The following is a 9,854-nucleotide window of genomic DNA, read 5'->3' as shown; positions in this document are numbered from 1 at the left end:
TTGTAATCATTTAAATGTTACTTTAATTGTGCAGTAGCATATTAACACTTTATAGTGTTAGAGGAAACTCATTTAATAGTATGCAATTAACACTATGAGATTTAATGAATTACTCCTATGAGAATTAATTTCTAACACTACACACTGGTGTTGAGAAACGAACACTTGAGTAGTGTTCAATTTCAACTATACAAAGAGTTGATGTGAAATCTATTAAAGTGTTAAAATGACACTGTGGAGTGTGGACCCCTCCGGACACTTTAAAAGTGTTGAAATGAAACTCCAATAGAGTGGATTTGTTTCTGTGGATTTTGCTGTGTATGTATATTTTATAATGTTAAAGTGCACACCTTGATTTCTATTATTATAACATTATTAATGTATTTCTAATGTTATTAGACATGTCATTCTCATCACTGCTCCTAGATAACTTAGTGTTCCCTAGGTGGCCTCATCTATTTCACTTCGAGAATATCCAAATACGGAAGAACATTACCTTTATCTTTGTAATGTATACAATAATGATCATGAATGCGTTAAAAAGGGGACACAGTAATATAAACCATGTAATATTTCTTACCCAACTGGGGCCTAACTACGAATGTACTCTTATGACAGAATACCGCTGCTGGGAAATTGCCGTTCCCGAGGTTGGGCACACGAGGGCAGTCAAGCTCCATCCAGCACAACACACAACGCCACCTGAAGCAGAAGGTAGGTTTGGGCTATTTTACAGACACAAATCATTACTGTGCATTGTATTGTTCGGACATAACCACAATTAACGGCTCTTCTATAAAAACAAACATTATGTAATATTCATAGCACTATATTTATACTAAAAATGCAAAATTAATAACTAACCTTTTTGTAATGTTGATAGAAAGCCTTTTACATCATTTACACACACAGATATATATATATATATATATATATATATATATATATATATATATATATATATATATATATATATATATATATATATATATACTGGACACACGAGGGCAGTCAAGCTCCATCCAGCACAAGACACAACGCCGCCTGGAACAGAAGGCAGATTGGGCTACTGTACACAGACACAGCTCATCGGCGTTATTACTGTGCATTGTCTAGTTTTTACATAAGGACAATACACGGCTCTTCTGCACTGTTCATCATCATCTATAAAATAAACAAACATTATGTAATATACATAGCAGTATATTCATAATAATAAAGTTCACTCATCAATAACGAATAATAAACATTTCTATATGTTGATAGAAATATAAAGCATGTTTATTTATATATATATATATATATATATATATATATATATATATATATATATATATATATATATATAATGTGTGTCCCCTTCTCTTTGTACCACATTCTAAATATTCAAACAGCCCAAGAAATAAAATTAGCTGTTTTCTGAGACGATGAAGTGACTCTTAAAAGAGCCTTTGTGTATATTAGACGGAGTTGTCGTTTAAGCGCATTCTCCGCGAATACGGCAGGCCAGCTGAATATCCTTGAGAGAGATGGAGAAATGTGAAAAGCTAGCACTGTGGCTATGTGTTTTGCAACCATGAGCTGTATTTCAACGCTTTTTGGCCACAGCATGCTGCCTCACAAACATCCCAATTCATGCCCCCCTTTTCCACAGTCATTGTGTATATCCAGGTAAGGATAAAAGTTACATTTCCATCCATCCATTTTCTATACCGCGTAATCCTTCTCAGGTCACAGGTAAAACTTACATTTTCCAAAGAAATTTAACTCGCTGGGACGGGCAGTCCATAGGTAGTCGGTACCTAGCCGCCCAAGGATTGGATTGCATTGTGACGGCTCAACTATGGAATTGTCCCGTTCTGTGAGACCTTTGGGCCGTCTCGCCGCATCGTCACCCTTCAGTTTATATGACGGCACAGCTCATACCTCAAGACTTGAATAAAATCTATTTGAGAAGCAGTCATCTAGTCAGCAAACATTAAACCCTCATTTGCATAGTTTTCTTTAAACGTGGCAGGTCTCAGACGAGGTGGCCGAGAGGTTAAGGTGATGGACTGCTAACCCGTCGTGCTCTGCACGCGTGGGTTGGAATCCCATCCTTGTCACAAACTTGTTACTTTGCCTCCTCTTTCCAGCAATATCTGGCATTATTGCAGTCTGTCTCACACCTACAAGGCCTACAAACGGGAAGCTTTGTACAGGTCCCTGAGCTAGCACTAGAGAGGGTGGAGAAATGTGAAAAGCTAGCACTGTGGCTACACAGTTTGCAACTGTGAACTGTATTTCAATGCTTTTTGGCCACAGATGCTGTAAGGCTCTGGCGTCTCTGGAGGTCCATCAATGCAGAACGCATTCCGCAGTCCAGACGACAGGGGCAAAAAACCTGCACCGAAACCTCTTTATTGCTCCACACACCGGGATGTAATTTCATATGCGTGAGCTATGTCAGCAAGAGGTTAAGGTGATGAACTGCCAATCCGTTGGGCACAGCCCATGTGGGTTTGGATCCTATTTTTCTTGTAAAGATCTTGCTTAAGCGCATTCTGTAAAGGAAGCGTGCATGGTGCAGACATTGTTGGCGTCTGCATGAGCAGTTAGTCTGAAGGGGAAATTAGGGTCAGGTGTTTTCAATCAACGGGATGACAATCAGGTGTGAGTGAGCACCCTGTCCTATTTGAAGAACAGGGATCTATCAAAGTCCGATCTTCTCAACACATGTTTGTGGAAGTGTATCGTGGTATGAAAAAAGGACATTTGTGAGGATCTCAGAAAAAGAGTTGTTGATGCTCATCAGGCTGGAAAAGTTCAAAAAAAAAAAAAAACATCTCTAAAGTGTTCGGACTCCACCAATCCACAGTCAGACAGATTGTGTACAAATGAAGGAAATTCACGAGCATGGTTGCCCTCCCCAGGCGTGGTCAACCAACAAAGATCACTCCAAGAGCAAGACATGTAATTGTCCACGAGGTCACAACGGATCCCAGGGTAACTTCTAAGCCACTAAAGGCCTCTCTCGCGTAGGCAAATGTTAATGTTCCTGAGTCCACCATAATGAGTACACTGAACAACAATGGTGTGCATGGCAGGATTGCAAGGAGAAAGCCACTGCTTTCCATAAAGAACATTGCTTCTTGCATGCAGTTTGCTAAAGATCACATGGACAAGACACAAGGCTACTCGAAAAAACGTTTTGTGGACAGGTGAGACCAAACTAGAACTTTTTGGTTTAAATGAGAAGGGTTATGTTTGGGGGAAGGAAAACACTGCATTCCAGCATAAGACCCGTATCCCATTTCTGAAAAATGGTGGTGGTAGCATTACAGTTTGGGCCTGTTTCGCTGCATCGGGGCCAGGACGGCTTGACATCATTGATGGACCAATGAACTCTGAATAATACCAGCAAATTCTAAAAGAAAATGTCAGGACATCTGTCCGTAAACTGGATCTCAAGAGAAAGTGGGCCGCGCAGCAAGACAACAACCCTAAGCACACAAGTCGTTCTACCAAAGAATGGTTAAAGAAGAATAAAGTCAGTGTTTTGGAATGGCCAAGTTAAGGTCCTGACCTTAATCCAATAGAAATGCTGTGGAAGGACCTGAAGCAAGCACCTCATGTGAGGAAACCCACCCACATCCTAGAGATGAAACTGTACTATAATGAGGGATGGGCTAAAATTCCTGCAAGCTGACGTGCAGGACTGATCAACAGTTACCGGAAACGTTTGTTTGCAGTTGTTGCTGCACACCGAGGTCACACCAGATACTGAAAGCAAAGGTTCACATACTTTTGCCACTCACAGGTATGCAGTATTGGATCATTTTCATCAATAAATAAATGACCATGTGTAATATTTTTGTCTGGTTTCTTTAATTAGGTTCTCTTTATCTACTTTTAATACTTGTGTGAAAATCTTATGATGTTTTAGGTCCTGGTAATGAAGATGTATAGAAAGATCTAAAGGGTTCACAAACCTTCAAGCACCACTGTAAGTGGGATGTAAAGTCATAGCAGAAGAGCTCTTCCGCAAACACTACCGATGTGACCGTGGACCATGGGGTCTTAAGCCTAGACGAATCGCGTCCAAAAGACCACGCCTTAGCTCTGTCTTCAGCTGGAAATGGTTAGATGTCTCCGGCAGAGCTGGTTAAGTGAAAGACACTTGAGTCTCACAACAGCCCATTTGTCGCGCCCATGCCAGATTTCTTGTTGTCCAGCGGAATGACTAGGTCACCTTCTTACCACGAACGGGTTTACCACCATGTCAGCCTGGGGTAGTGTGGCCGAGTGGTCCAAGGCGCTGAATTTAGGCTCCAGTCTCTTTGGGGGTGTGGGTTCAAATCCCATTGCTGTCAGGGTAGTTAGCTGAAAGTAGTTATGCTCAACTTTCCTTAACTTCTCCAGTTAATTCTCAGTGGTAGTCCTTATCACTACGGATGCAATATATTTTTCGCCACATGTTGATTCCATGGTGCTGTTCCGAAGCTTGGTGTTTTCTTTTTTTTTCTTTTTTTTTTTTGAAGATCTACATTTTGAATTGCCTCCGCTACCGCGTAAACCAGTTAATACTTTATTGGCTTTATTTTTTCGGCTTTCATCTCTTTTTGTTTATTTCTTTTTATTTGTTTTAAGTCTTTTGGTAACAATTGAGCAGATCACACAGTTATGTTAGATTAAGTTAGAATATATTAGAGTAGATGTGTATCTTTTCAATAGTTGTATAATTAAATTTTGGGTCTTTGATCTTTTGCTCTAATATGAAACCTGTCAAGTTATTTTAAAAGAATCAGTGACAATAATTTTACTTTACAAAACATGCATAACTAAGTAAATTCTTTTTATATATTTATTTATGTTATGAGTATCGGAATAGTAAATGTTGACAATGCCGCTTTTAAAAAATTACATAGATACAATATGTAACAGATAATATAATATAAATATTTGAACCAATGTTTTTACGTTAGGTTCGTCCGACCCTCCTCCTGGATTATCCTCGCTTTCTATTGGCTAGTCAGCGCTCTACACCTACGTGTGACTGGCCCCCGCATGGCAGGTGAGAATTCTACCACTGAACCACCAATGCTTATCTTAAAAATCCATGGACTTCGCAGAGTGCGATTTAAAACTGAGTACTGTGCTGCTTCAGCAATTTGGTTTAAAATTCTAAAGGAGAATCTCTTCCATATTTCAGCAGCATGGAGTTTGTCCATTACCCTAGTTTTGGGCGGAATTGATAAGGCTTGTGAAGTGCTTTGGGTGAAGGCTCAAGCAACACAAACGTCTCCAAAACTCAGTTGTGCATTGGCCTGGAATCTAACCCGGACTTCACAGAGGGCGCTTTCCAGGTAAGTATTGTGCTGACTCAGCAATTTGGTTTCAAAATTGACAAGGAGCATCCTAAGGCTCTTGTATATTTGAGCAACGTGGACTGTGTCTGCTACCCTTTTTTTGGACAGAATTGATAAGGCTTGTAGAGTTCTTTGGGTGAAGGCTCAATATTCAAATCTCAGCCATGAGTGGCTGGGAATCGAACCCCGGCCTCACGCATGGTCGGTCAGAATTTGACCACTGAACCACCAATGCTTATCTTAAAGGATTAAGGACAATGCAGAGTGTGCTTTTCATTAAGTATTGTTCTGATTAAACAGTTTGGTTTCAAAATAGAAAAGGAGCATCCTAAGTCTCTTGTATATTTCAGCAGCATGGAGTTGGTCTAGTTTGGGCAGAAATGATAACGCTTGTAATGTTCTTTTGGTGAAGGCTTAACTTTCAAAACTCACTTCTGCATTAGCCGGGAATTGGACCCGGGCCTCCCGCGTGGCAGGCAAGAATTCTACCACTGAACCACCAATGCTTAGTTTAAATTACTAAAGACTTCGCAGAGTGTGCTGTTCAGGTAAGTATTGTGCTGTTCAGCAATTTGGTTTCAGATTTGAAAAGGAGAATCCTAAGTCTCTTCCTTATTTCAGCAGCAGTCACACACTATATTTCCAGATACTGTATAATATAATATCTCCTCTCTGCTCAACACGCATGTAATACAGTCTACATACCGTAGAGCAGTGTTTTTCAACCACTGTGCCGTGGCACACTAGTGTGTCGTGAGAGATCGTCAGGCGTGCCTTGAGAAATTGTCCAATTTCACTTAGTCTTAAAATTCTTTTTTATTAAAATTTATTCATTATTATCTGCAAATAATAAGCCATTGTTGAGTGTCTGTGCTGTAATATAGTGACTGGCAGAGTAATGTAATATTCGTCCGGGTGGCAGCAGGTAATTGTCTCCTACCTTCTTAGAGACAAGAGAATTAGTGATGCATGCGACAGGTCGTGGTGGCAGTGATGGAGAAGTTTTTAAAAAGGAAAAATGCAAACTCCGAACTGGGCCCTGGACAAGATTGTGACCCAGGTGAAGGGCCTAGTATGAGTGGTGGTAAAAAGAAAGCAAAGACGGTGAGCTCGAGGCAATACAGCGAAAGGTATCTTTCGTTAGGATTTACGTTCACCAGCGATGAGATGACCCCGACTCCATTATGCTTGGTGTGTGGCGAGAAGCAGTCCAATAGCGCCATGGTGCCAAGCAAGCTTAAACGCTATCTCCAAGCGAAACACCCGTCGCTTCAAAACAAGCCGATGGACTATCTTTTTTGTCTGCGTGAAAACACCGAAACAGGCAATGTTAATGAGAAAAACCACAAAGGTAAATTAGAAAGCCCTCAAAGCTAGTTGCTGAACTTGTAGCTAAATGAAAAAAGTCCCACACTGTGGCAGAGACGTTAATACTACCTGCCCGCAAAGACACTGTCATCGAGATGCTCGGCCCTGACGCGGTTAAAGACATATCTAAACTCCTGCTCTCAGATAACACAATCGCCAGACGTACTGATGACATGTCTACAGACATCGAAAGCCATGTTTTGTAAAAGATACGTATCTTGTAGGAAATTTGCGTTGCAACTTGATGAGTCTACGGCTATTTTCAGCTCTTGGCCAATGTGCGTTTTGTGGATGGAGATGCCATTAGAGAAAACTTCCTATTTTGTACGGCACTGCCAGAAAAAACAACAGGAGAGGAAATTTTTTGGGTCAAATCGGAATATCTTGACCAGGGAGGACTTAAGTGGGAAAATTGCACAAGTGTTTGCACTGATGGAGCTGCAGCCATGGTCGGGCACACCTAAGGCTTCGTTAGCAGAGTGAAGGAAAGAAACCCAGATCTTATTGTTACACACTGTTTTCTGCACCGTGAGGCCTTCGTTGCAAAGACTTTACCAGCAGAACTAGTTCCTGTGGTGGATGATGTTGTGCACATAGGGAACTTTGTAAAGACACGACCTTTGAAAAGGTATATTTGCATCTTTGCGTGAGGAAATGTGAGCGGAGCATAAAGCCTTATTGCTCCATACGGAGGTCCGATGGTTGTAGCGTGACAAGTTGCTGGCCCGTGTGTATGAGCTGCGGGAGGAACTTAAAGTGTTTCTGACAAATGAGAGGTCTGAATACTCAAATCTGTTTGCAAGTGATGAGTGGTGTGCAAAGCTGGCATACCTGGCAGATATATTTCATCATCTGAATGAACCGAACACACGGATGCAGGGCCGAAATGAGAACCTGCTTACAAGCATGGATAAAATAAATGGATTCCATTTAAAGGTGCACCTCTGGCAACAACATATGCAAAATGCCAACCTTGAGATGTTCCCACTCACAGAGGAACGGCAAGATCACCCTGCTGCACTGTGCGAGGTAATAGGTAAACATCTGTAAACTCTTGAGGAGAAGTTGTCATTTTATTTCTCTTCAGCCTCCACTGAATGCCTTGACTGCTGTTGGAAAGGACATGACCTTACAGGAGCAGGAGGAACTAACTGAACTGAAACAAGATCGTGGTTTAAAGCTAAGATTTGCTGAACTTCCTTTGGACAGTTTTTGGTTGACTGCTGCCAAGGAATTCCCCATTCCGGCCAACAAAGTTTTGACATTGACATTTGACATGGCTCAAAAAAGATTGAAAAACACTGCGTTACACTACACAATTTAAGAAGCTACACTTACTTCTGCTTCCATTGTAACACTTTTCAGTTTTGGAGCAACAACAACAACAACAAAGGTGTTGGAACAAAATAAATCTTATTTTCCATTCCAGGTTGCAGGTATTCGCGGGTGCAATGCAAAACTGTTCCACACACAAATAACTCTTTTGAATGGTTAAATGACTAAAATCAGAAAGCGCCACCAGCATATCTGACAAAGATGACTCATGAACCAATTCTTTAATCACTAGCTGAAAACGACGTATTGAATTTACACAAACGTCAAATAACAAATACAAAATTCTACTTTCTCATGAATATGGTATAGTGCATTGCATAATCAGCAGTTTTTCTTAGAAAGACAAGATATTTAAATTGAATGAATTTAATGAAACCACACATCAAGCTGTCTTTTCTAACAGAACATTACATTTAGCATTAGCTCCCAGTTCCAGAAAGTTCTAGCCAGACATTCAGGGGGAAAGAATCAGAACAAAATGTAAAATAAAAAAAGTAGTGAAAGATGAAAGTGAAGGAATAAACAAGGGGTTTGTGTCTTAAAAGTTGTGTCTTAAAAGTTGAGTAATTAAAAACTAAAAAAAAAGCTGTGAGATTCAGCGTTTGTCACAACGATGCCAAACGCTCTGCGTCTCCTGACTATTTCTTTGGGATTGTTCCCAAACTGAGAAATCAAGGTTCTTCAGTCAAGCTTCCCCCACAATCAAGCTTTGGAGTTGACTCCATGTTCCCAATGACTATAGAGTCGACTCCAAAGCTTGATTCCTTTGAATCGACTCTATTCCCATTACCTGGTATCTACAAATTGACACCAGGTATTAGGAATCACCCTGTCAATCATGATAATGATCCTATGTACTTAATATTGTGGGTTGTTCCCCTAACCTTTAATTCGAGATTTGTGCTGAATCGATTCTTGGAACAGACTCACTCAGTGTTGCAATCGATTTCAGAATATTAGCAAGGGTTTGAATCATTATCATTTCCCTTGCTTCCATTTGTAGGAAGCTGCCTTAATCACGATGTACCCAGGCTACGCAGGCAGGTCCGAGCTCTGGGACAACCTGGAGGCCGCTTGAGATCCGTCTCCATGATTGTGCCCGACCACGCCATCATCGCAGAGGTGTGCTCGGGTGCCGTCATTCATTACATTATGTAATGAACGCAATAACGGATGTATTCTGGCGTGTTACAGAACTGTTTCACGTTGTCTTTTTTGCTGTAGGTGGACTTGTGAGCTGAGGGCTTCAAGTCCAGTGAGACTCTAGCGAAGAAGATGATTCAGCTGTATAAGCTGTGCAGCAAGCAGCTTTCCCGGCAGGACCACTACGACTTCAGCATGAGAGTCGTCAACTCTGTTATCGTCATGGCCGGGTATGTCCGTCTACGAACAGGGTGAACAGATTAGGTTAGATTAGATTAGATTCATCCGTTGTTTTTTCTAAATTGTTAATTAAAACTATCTATAAATGTAACAGATGGCTTGCTGGAATAAATCGAGCGTGTGTGTGTGTGTGTGTGTGTGTGTGTGTGTGTGTGTGTGTTTGTTTGTTTCAGGTCTCTGAAGCGAGAGAACCCACACCTGAGTGAGAACGTGGTGTTGATTAGAGCGCTACGATACTCCAACCTGCCCAAGTTACTCAAGGATGACGCAGAACTTAAAATAAAATAAATGAATGAATGAATGAATGAATGCCTTTGTCACTATACATATGTACAATGAAATTAAGAGCCACTCCTTTTTGTTCCGTGCAAACATATACATTCAATTCACAAGAAGAATAAACAGATAATACACAGATAA

At 40.8% G+C, this 9,854-nt stretch overlaps 2 non-coding genes across 2 annotated transcripts; one reads left to right on the top strand and one right to left on the bottom strand.

The window, feature by feature from the left end:
* The first annotated feature begins 4,270 nt into the window (after positions 1-4,270).
* Positions 4,271-4,352, top strand: trnal-uag (transfer RNA leucine (anticodon UAG)). The gene has a single exon. It is a non-coding gene; the product is annotated as a tRNA-Leu (tRNA).
* Positions 4,353-5,783: 1,431 nt separating this feature from the next.
* Positions 5,784-5,854, bottom strand: trnag-gcc (transfer RNA glycine (anticodon GCC)). The gene has a single exon. It is a non-coding gene; the product is annotated as a tRNA-Gly (tRNA).
* Between the last annotated feature and the right edge of the window lie 4,000 nt (positions 5,855-9,854).

The sequence above is a fragment of the Ictalurus punctatus genome, unplaced genomic scaffold (assembly GCF_001660625.3).
Source record: "Ictalurus punctatus breed USDA103 unplaced genomic scaffold, Coco_2.0 Super-Scaffold_100046, whole genome shotgun sequence".
Lineage (NCBI taxonomy): Eukaryota > Metazoa > Chordata > Actinopteri > Siluriformes > Ictaluridae > Ictalurus > Ictalurus punctatus.
The sequence above is the reverse complement of the archived record's forward strand: the minus strand, read 5'-3'. Positions and strand labels throughout refer to the sequence as shown.